Source organism: Frankliniella occidentalis, unplaced genomic scaffold, assembly GCF_000697945.3.
Source record: "Frankliniella occidentalis isolate FOCC.00 unplaced genomic scaffold, Focc_3.1 Scaffold13, whole genome shotgun sequence".
Taxonomy (NCBI): Eukaryota; Metazoa; Arthropoda; class Insecta; order Thysanoptera; family Thripidae; genus Frankliniella; species Frankliniella occidentalis.
In genome coordinates, this window is record NW_026267143.1 from 206,068 (window position 1) to 216,091 (window position 10,024).

General features: G+C 47.1%; 2 long non-coding RNA genes and 1 other non-coding gene across 3 annotated transcripts in view; all 3 read left to right on the forward strand.

Annotated features, from left to right (window-relative positions):
• The first annotated feature begins 398 nt into the window (after nt 1-398).
• LOC127748792 (uncharacterized) lies at nt 399-969 on the forward strand. Its single transcript, XR_008010779.1, has 2 exons — nt 399-667; nt 791-969. It is a non-coding gene; the product is annotated as an uncharacterized LOC127748792 (long non-coding RNA).
• A 3,244-nt stretch (nt 970-4,213) lies between these two features.
• Nucleotides 4,214-4,853, forward strand: LOC127748793 (uncharacterized). The gene is made up of 2 exons (XR_008010780.1): nt 4,214-4,462; nt 4,731-4,853. It is a non-coding gene; the product is annotated as an uncharacterized LOC127748793 (long non-coding RNA).
• A 4,448-nt stretch (nt 4,854-9,301) lies between these two features.
• The window catches only part of LOC113210274 (uncharacterized), a 19,208-nt gene continuing 18,485 nt past the window's right edge, over nt 9,302-10,024 (forward strand). The window contains exons 1-2 of the transcript XR_008010777.1: nt 9,302-9,316; nt 9,527-9,623. This is a non-coding gene — a transcript (uncharacterized LOC113210274). The remainder of the gene's footprint in view (nt 9,317-9,526; nt 9,624-10,024) is intronic.

Sequence of the window (10,024 nt, forward strand, 5' to 3'; positions counted from 1 at the left end):
GAACTGTCGCAAATAGTGAGATTTGTTATCAGGTAATGTGGCGATAACAAAGAAGAGCCAAGAGTGATAGTGATAACAGATTTTTCTCCTCGTACGGCAGTTCTGTACTACTAGGACAGGGTGGTACGTTTTTAAAGGAAGCCATGCAGAATTCCAAATTTCCAACTTTTGCATTTTTGTATGCATAAAGATGCGCGGTGCAATATGCAGGCGTTGAGTGTTTGTCACGTGATGATGGCTAGGAGCGTCGCGCCTCTGACCCTGGCCCCGAGGGGTACGCCACAAGGCTGGAGGCATCCCCCACTGCTCGCTGCCCCCCCCTCCCCCCAATCATATTCGGCAGCGTGCGAGGCGGGGCGACGAGTATCTACGTATATAAACAAAGCCAGATCCAGGAGACAGCATTAGTCTTCCGCAGCAAGACACACACATCCCTCAGCACCAAGATGTTGAAGCTCGTCGTCGTGCTGGTGCTCGCCGTCCTGGCCGCCGTCTCCGCCCAGCCCCAGCTGATCGCCACCACGCCGTACGTGGCCAGCCCGCTGTACCGCTCCGCCTACTACAGCACCGGCTACGCATCGTATCCCTACGCCTACAGTGCCTACAGCGCCCCACTCGCCTACTCGCCCCTCGCCTACTCCAGCGCATACCTGTACCGTTAGGAATGGTAAGTGAAGGCGCATCTTTTTTTTCAGGGCGAGGAGCCCATACGTGGTATTCTCAGCAGTACTATTTAGAATAGACTTCACATGTACACACGCGTGTCTGATGCTCCATTTTCTATTTACAGAAGTCCGTCAAAGTCAAGTGATCAGTATGCCTCCGAAGGATGCGAAACGCAATAACTTTCAAACGGCAGCGGCTTTTCTACTGACACGAATTGCCGTACGGATTAGGTAAATCACTCCCACCGCCAACATTTGACGAACATGTGTACCAATTCTTCGAAATATAAAACCTAATTTTTAACATTTTATTTTCATTTGTTACCCGACAACAATGATCTACACAAATAAAATACGGAGGTATGAGTGAGGTGGAGCTGCTGGAGCTTGAGTTCAATGGAACAATAATACAAAGTTAATGTAAAAAAAAAGGACATGATGGCCATAAAACGAAACCATGGCGGTGTAAAGCGAGGAGAACGACAAGCTCATATAATGCTCGTGCGGTCTTAATGACAAGAAAAGCAGCCAGCACTCCAGAGACACACACCCGCTCCAGACGCACAAGTCCTGGACACCACGGCACAAAAGAGATGCCCACAGTCACGCGCGCCGGTATCACAAAAATGTCTCAGCAGCTCATACGCTGGACTAGGCGCAAAGTAAATTTATCAATAGTTAAAATTCAACAATTCTATGGGTTTATAGCTAGGTGCACGTGCATGCACACCTGTCCACATCTCACGCAACAGGATTAACAACACTGCTCCAGCAAGGCGTGTGGCACTGACACGACACCCGACGCAAGTCGAAAGGTAAACGAGGTAGTGAGGCCCACGGTATGAGAGCAAGGGTCGAGGATGAATCACTACAATACCTGCGTGCTGAACTGCGAGTAGGTATTAAAGGACACCGACATTTTCAGGTTGAGAAACAATGGCCACTATATTAACAAACTAACAAGAACGAAACTTTTTTCGTCACTGGAGTAGAAGGCTTCGCTATCACACATTCAAGAAAATAAAATTAATATCGTCTTTACGAATTGGATCGTACGCAAACCATTTTTGAAAGGGAGAATGGTACAGTTGGCGCATTTTTTCCAAGTATGTGGAACGATTAGGGAGCTACTTCACGCCCAGCGTTCCGTCATGGCGGCGCCAAACTCTTTTACTACAAAAAAAAAAACATCCTTTTTTTTATTGGGGTTTTGTATTGTGACTTGTGGATGGGCCAGTGGTGTTTGAGTCGCGGCGAGTGGTCACAGTCTGGCACGGCGCCCATCGTCGCCTGCCAAAGTTATTGTGATTCCCCGTAGGTCAGGGATCCCCATGGAAGGCGGCTGGGAGGGGGGCACCTTGTCCCATAGAGGACCCCAGCCGCGCGCAGGCAAGGTCATGGCGCCCACCAAGGTCGGGATAGGCAAGCCCGCGGGACTCACGAGTACGGCGGGACGGCTAGCGCGCAGGCGCTCGCGCGAGGGAAAAGGGATTTTCTTTCTGTAAAAGATTTTGAGTTTTTGGTTGCTACCACGACTCACTTATTAGTATTATTACTGACAGTGCAAGTCGTCCCTCAATCAATTTCAATATCAGTTCCCGCATCAAATTCTCGGTTGCGACTGCAAATTGTTTTTCTTTTCCCGGCAACGGAGTCAGCGCAATTATTCCTCGTATGGGGGTTTGTCCGTGCGCCGGACTGACCTATGCGCTGGCGTTCGACGCTCCGTCTAGGACGCCCACAGCCAGATGCGAAGCCGAAAAACTTTAAGACCGGGAAAAGCAGTCTAGTCGAGGCTACAGTAAGGGATATTGGCGAGGTGTGGGAGGGATGGGAGAGGGAGGAGGTGGGGGGCTAAGTACCAACGCAGCAGCAAGCAGCGCCTGAAGCCGGGCGGGCCTCGCCGCGGGAAAGGGGCTCTTAACTAGCCCCCCACCACCCCCTCGGCGCTATTTCTCCATAACCAAACACATAACTCGCGGAGCACCCACACATTCGGTGAATTTTAGCGAGCGGGCCTCTGCAGTGGTGGGAGAGAGGGTGGGAGACAGGGGGGAAGGGGGAGGGTGTGATAGAGGGGGAAGGGGGAGGGTGAGACGAGGGGGAGTGGGGAGGGAGCGGAGCGGGAAGGGCGCCGCCAATGCATGGCGATGTGATAGGCCAATACATATTCATTCTGGTGGCATAGGCAGTCGGAAGTACTGCCGGAGCTTCGCTGAGGTTTGGTTGAGGGGGGGGGGGGGAGGGTAAGGTAAGAATGAGTAGGCGGGTCGTCGGGTCAGGAGAGGGTTGAAGGTAGGGAGTAGGGAGTTAGAAGGGGAAATGTGGCCGACTAACTTCACACCGTGTGTGTGTTGTGTGCTGTCCGAAAAAGCGCACGGAAAAGGTCGACTGAACCACTCCATGATGTCACATTCACCCCAAACAACAAGCAGGCCCGCCCCTCCGCCAAACGGAGTTGCCAGCTTTACTTCGCTCCGCCGGCAACTCCGTTCAGAGATAACTAGTATCCGTTCTCTATGACTCAGTTCGGCAGGGGCTGAGCCTGCTTGGCCATCTAGTGAAACAGACGGCCAGGCAGACACAGGGCGTTTGCATGATCCCGCGCTATCGTTTTTTCAAAGCAGAAGAGTGGGCAAAAAACGAGCAAATCAGCAACGAATCAGGTGCTTGACAGCACATCATCATAATGGCGATGCAAAGATTCTCTCCAGTTCCCCTGGTGGTCTCTTTCTGAACTTGACTAAAGGCTAACAATGGGCTCTGTTTCAATAGAAATTGAATGAGAATTAGTCGCGCTCGCGTAATCTTTGCGTCACCAATAACCCTTCTGCTAGCGCAAAGCGTTCGTTCGCAAGGTGAAAAACTTCACAAAAACCCTCACTGGAAAAGCAAAGGTGTGATATAACACCCCTCAGGGGTCGTACTGCTCTAATGCCTTTGCAGAGGCACGATAGGTGCGCAATTGTAGCACCTTTAGAGGTGTTGGTGTTAGATGCCTTTAGAGAGGCACGACAGCACTAACACCCCTGAAAGTGAATTATGTCGCACCTTTGTGTTTCCAGTGCTCTCGCTCTCTGGAACACCAACGAGGGAGGGATAGCGTCAGAAGGCTTAGGTGGCGCCACGCCACGGTTCGAGCGAAGAAATGGCCGTGATGAAAGCAATTATCAATAAAACAAGGTGCTTGGCGGTACAGTAGAGTGGGAGGAGGGGGCGACGCCAATAACTGACCTATCCCGGATCCGATGGCCAGGAGACCACAGGTGAATTCCTCGGCAAAATACGTAAGGCACCCCTCCCCTGCCCCCCTTTTCGTTCTCCAGACTCCAGACTCGCATGCCAAGATGTCCACCTGGACCCATCGACCCGTTCCCCAACACATCCTCCTCCCTCCCGCTTGAATAAGGGGATCAGCAGCACCGGGTCTGTCCGTCGGTGACCCAAAAATAACAATGACAATATTACATCCGGGGGAATCTTCATCAGGTAGAGCACCGCCCTGGAGCCGCTCTGTATAAAAGGGGGCGCGAGGGGACGACGGGACAGATTAGCTCAAGCAATCGTCCAGCAGAGACACACCTCGCCCTCACCATGTTCAAGCACCTGATCCTCCTCGCCGCCTTCCTGGCTGTGGCTGCTGCCTACTCGTACGTCGTGTCGTCGCCGGCCGTGGTGTCAGCCACCGTGCCCGTGGTGCACCACACCCGCACCTACCACCAGACGCACACCAACTACGTGCCGTACGTCTACACCTACAGCTCCCCGATGCACAGCAGCTACGTCTACTACTGAAGGTGAGAGAAATGGGGTTTAATAGTGGTGGGTCTTCGCGTTTCTCTATCAAACGTTTCATCATTGTGCTCTGGTCAAGAAATACTTTGATAAACCAAAGTGTTGGACGGGGAACACCGGCAAGTGTTAGGCAACTCGTTCAACAACTGGTTAGATTTTCCCGATAAAACTCAAAAAACAGTTCTAAATAACATTTAATTTGAATTGATACTAATGATCATCGAGGTATTCGGTAATAATGCCTTTGCTCTCTTCTATTTTGATCTGCAGGACACTATAAGCAACGGGAAAATGGCCTGCAAATGATCTGCTCCTCCATGCTGTTATAATTACAAATGAAAAATGCCACTGTAATTCATTTCCTTAAGAGTAATTAAAGAGCATTAATGTCAATGGTTTGTGAAAACTGAAAACTCTATCTTTTCCGTTAACCTCCTACGCCACATTTTGCCTTGTCTGATCAAGATCTTGAATGGCAGCCCACGGCGATGTCCCTCTCACACGACATAGACAACCCTCCTGACCACTCCTGCTCTGTCCTCAGACCCTTGTTAATCTCTTGCCTCCAGCTGTACACTCCACAAACAACGGAACATGAACTGAACATGATAACCAGGAAAAAATAGAAATACTGCGTTTTTGTGCTTGCTACACGGCATTCATTCAGAAAAAAATATGTTGCCGGATGTTTCACATGCCCAAACAATGGTTGCTGATGCATGGCTTGTGTGGTCTGGTTTGGTAATCGGAACAAAAATTTACGCACAGATAAATTAAATATTGACAGTATTACAATGATATTTTTTTAAATACTTAAAACTGTAGCGTTCACGGCGAGGGCAATTATGGTACACACTAAATGGCGAGGGACAATTTTTGTACGTAGGCTGGATGTGTCTTTGAGCACATCTAAACCAAATGCAAATTTGCATCGAAGTCACATACAAAATATAACATTTGTACCTAGCCTAGGTACACTTTGTACCTCTGTACAGACAAATTTGTATCTGATGAAGATGTGCTCAAAGACACATCTAACTAAGGTACAAAAATTGTCCCTCCCCATTTAGAGTGTAAACCGAAATCTTCGATTTCTGTCTTGAATTCATAGCAAAGAAAAGACTGAGTCTGAGAAATAAGAAAGATTGAGTGAAATTCGCAGGGGTATACATATAACCCTTCTAGTTACACGGTAAAAACAATGTCTCATTTTTTTAGGGAAAAGGGAAACCTTTGAGGAACTCCCCTGGTTTTATGAAAACTCCTCAAATTTCGAGGACGTTTCCTCAAAAAATGTGGGATTTTTCCTCGTTTTTTGAGAAGTTTTCTCAAAATTTGAAGCGAGATCGGAGGACTCTTCCTCAAACATGGGAGTCAATAAAAGTTTTCCCTTTTGCCTCAAAATATGAGACATTGTTTTTACTGTGTAGGTTTGGAACCGATTTCGACCTAGATTTAAGGGAATCCGCATTCTAGACTTGATGGTTCTGCTAGGTTGGAAATCTGACACCACAGTCACTGCGCGACGCAATAAAAGTTTTAGTAGCGCCACCGGGGAGCCCCCTCCCTCTCCACATCTTCCGACTTCTTGTGCTCACTGACGGCGTCGGTGACGGCGACGATACCGTGTGCTGACGGGCTTCCTACTTCCAGCGGAAAGGGCACGGACTTGACAGGAAGCTCTCAACTATCCCGATTCAGGTGTCGCAGTGAATCTATACCACCGTACCCCCCGGTACAAATCCCCCCGGGTATCTTTAACCCCGCCCTCCTACCACCACCCCTTCCCAATTGAAGGAGGTATAAATTTCCTGGGGCATATATACCCCCCTCGACTCCCAAGCTATAAAAGTCCCGGAGGATTTATACCCCGGGTGGCAAGAATTTCGCCAGTAATCTGGAGTGGAAAACCTATTGGACGTAAATGGAACCAACAAATTTTACATTGACCTTGCACTACGAATGTGACAGGCTCGTGTGACGTAGCTTAACCACAGCCGCAGAGCAAGAGCACGCCTCGGCGTGCGCTGTTGTTCGGAAAGGGGGGGGGGGGTGCTTGTGCGGTGATAGGAGCAACGCTCTCGTGGCCAGGAGCACAGCGGGCGGGAAGGGAAGGCGTGTTGTGGTGGCGAGTGCTAGGGCAGGCCACCGGCGAGCCAGGCGTACGCTCTGCTGATGGCTTTACACCTACAGACCAATCACATTTCGAAGCTTATTTGAACGCACCTTCATTCTTTTTAACACTGTGAAAAAAATACGAATGTGTGGCTATTAACGATTTGTTGATGGCGTAGTTGCATTATTGTGTGCACTGCAGCAAGGTTCGGATGATCAGGACAGAGCTTTGGTGACTATATAACTAATATTCTAGTGATTTGGTCTGATGCAGATACCTGCTTTAGTTCAATGTTGGAGTTAATGTGGAAATGCTGGAAATCGTCGCAGCGACATGGTGCTTTCCTATGCCCACGCCAATGAGTGTCTGAGTTCGGTGACCCCAAGAGATCGCCCATGAAGTACTTCCGTTTTCCTCACAGATCCAATTCAACAACATTAGGGCAGCTTAGCGCCTGCGAGACTCTGGGTAGGCCACACCGCAGTACACTCATGCACTGCGGTCAACATATTGCCTACCTAGCAGGCGCTATGAGACCTAGCATCGGCTGAACGGCAGGCTCGACGGCAAATGATCGCTTTTAAATTATCTTGATTAGGTTTTCATGACAAAAACTCCGTTTTTAACAACTTGACATATTGTTATTTCACAAAGAGACTTGTAAAAGACAAATATTTGACTACACAGTCTGAAAGGTGCATATATAGTTGGTAAAAAAATATGAGCAGTGAATTCTTGAACGTTACGAAACATATTTGTATAACTTTCTGAAAAGTCGATTTATTTTCGCAACTGTTTTGAAAGGTATGGTGCTTATTAGTAATTTTGTTTTTGCAGCACGCTTACGCACGCGCGCGCGCACACACACACGCGCGCGCGCACACACACAAGCCGCCCAAACACGACCGCACGCCGCCGTGCTGCTCCACGTCCACCCGCTCGTCCTTCCGCCGCTCGCTGTCGCGGTCGCGGCGTGTGGTTTCCTTACTTACCCCGCCCGCGCCGCCCGCCGCCGGCAGCCAAGTATTATTAATGATAACTCGGGCTCGAGCTGGTGGCTTCCAAGAACATAATGAACTTGCGGCACACGCCTACGCCGTCCGTTTGTTTACGAAAACTAGTTTATTTCGGATTAAAAGGGATATTATTGTTTGTTTAGTTCGCGGGATATTTCAATATTTCGCAGTTGTGGAGGTACGACCGCCCCTCCACCAAACGGAGTAGCCAACTCCACTTCCAGCCACCGGCAACGCCATCCGGGTTTTCGGTGTGGGTTTGTGGATGTGGGGGGGGGGGGTACACCTTTTAGTCTATAATTTGGCAACAACGCAAATCTCTGTAGTAAAATTGTAATTTGGGCAAATTTTGAAAAAATTAGAAACACTTGTCTCTGGTAAATTTTCCAAGGAATCCAGTGGTGATGTATAATTTTGTTGACAGACACTCAAAATACGTTTAGGATTCTACTTGCGACATTGCCACTTTGTGGGCAAAAGGGTCTATTTGCAAATGACTTGATCATTGACACTCGACCAGTTTTCAAAATCAATTTCTGAAACATTCCAAACTATACATGCAGTTCAAGACCAGCTGTTAAAACTCTAAGCCAACAAAACAGAATCCATGCAGAACCTCGAGTATTTTCAATCTACAGTTCTGACCTAATGAAATAGACTGGTATTTCAGAGACACTGACTTTGTCATTCTTGTAAAAAACGATCCTCTTGTACACATTCACCTGCCAAATTTAAATAATTGTAGGTTGTTTCATAAAAAATCCACTTACAGTATAGAGTCTCTATTTTAACAAAATATGAATACAACTATTGTTTCTGATCCAATCACAATAAATGACACCAACGTAACTTGTTACTTGGGGTCATTCCTATCTGCTATTATGTTACATTATATTATTACCAGGGGAAGATAAAGAAATCTGTAGAATGCATATTTTAACTTCTAAATTAGGTATAGTTAATTTTGAATGGAATAAAACGGAGGCAATTCTCTTCATTCAAAGCAGGAATATGTCACTAACCTTGTCATCCTGATACCAATCGTCCTGGTCTGTATCACAAGCAGCACTCTGCTGGAATGGATAAGGAGCCATAACCTCCACGAGAGTCGAAGTGGAGCACTGTGGTAGACCGAACCAAAGTCCGCACAAGACATAATAGTATTTACACCAAACGGTTGGCAGTTTGGCCACCGAGGTGGTCGTCGACACGATTCCACAGTCACAACCATGAACACTTCAAAATAAAAAAATAAATCTTAAATCACATCACACTCGCGGTTGACGTTTCTCGCCATGTTTACTTCGAACTGTCAACTGACCTGCATATAATCGCGTTTAGTATCTGCAGAACAAAAAACCTATCGACACCCGCTATCGACACTTCGAAGGAGGGCAAATAGTAAAGTCGACGAAACACGACAAGGAGGATGGACAACACTGCGAGTGTGATTTAAAAGTTATTTTTATTTTGAAGTGATATCGGTTGTGACAGTGGAGTCTTGTGGACGCTTATTGTCATCGGCACCGATTTGAGAACTGACACATAAGCCCAAACCCAATTTACTGTATCCAAATACTGTCCGAGCATAGGGTGGATTTAGGTTAGCTAGCCACCCATCCCATAGGCTGTGCTAGCCTAGGCTAACAAGTGATAGAGTCAATGTTTTCGGCTTGGGATCTGAAAAGAAGAGCAATGTTACGCAGTGGCTTTATCATTCTACTGTGAGTAAAACAAAAGCCATTCTCAGTGCATGTTGTCCAGGTTATTTAATAGAGTGCTATTTCACTGTTTATTCGTAATTTGTGGGATAGGCCTCCCCCATATTTTCAGTCTCATGGTCTGAGCAATACTATTTGAGCAATTATGGTGCAACATTATCACTCTGAATTTCTTTTTGATGAATGCTAACTTTAATTAAATTTTCAATGTAGGGCCTACTTGGACTTGGCTGCCACCGAGATGATTTGATGAAATCTTATAGAAGTGCGACAAAGCATTTGATAACATTTTCTGGAAGAAGAACACAAGGTGAGTAGTATTTTTCTCACATGAAGTGTGCTTGTGAGCTTGACACTTCTAATGTTGTATTGAATGGGGATCAGAAAGATCCAAGTTATTGGATGTGTTCTTATATATAAAATGCAATATGTGCTAAGGTGACCTCTCACTACTGTACTATTGACCATTAAGAACCTTCCTATGTAGTTAACTTTCTTTCAGTTTGAGGCTATTTGTTGCAGTTAAACGAAAGACAACAATTTTAAATTTTACATTCAATCTTTTGACACATACTTCTAATAGTTGGAAAGAATTATCTTGGCCAAAAGTCTACATTGCATTCATGCTGAGCTGGTGTGTGCGTGTGCGCGGCCCCGTCCTGTCTATCTGCCTCTGTGTGTGTGTGTGTGTGTGTGTGTGCGGTGAGGGGG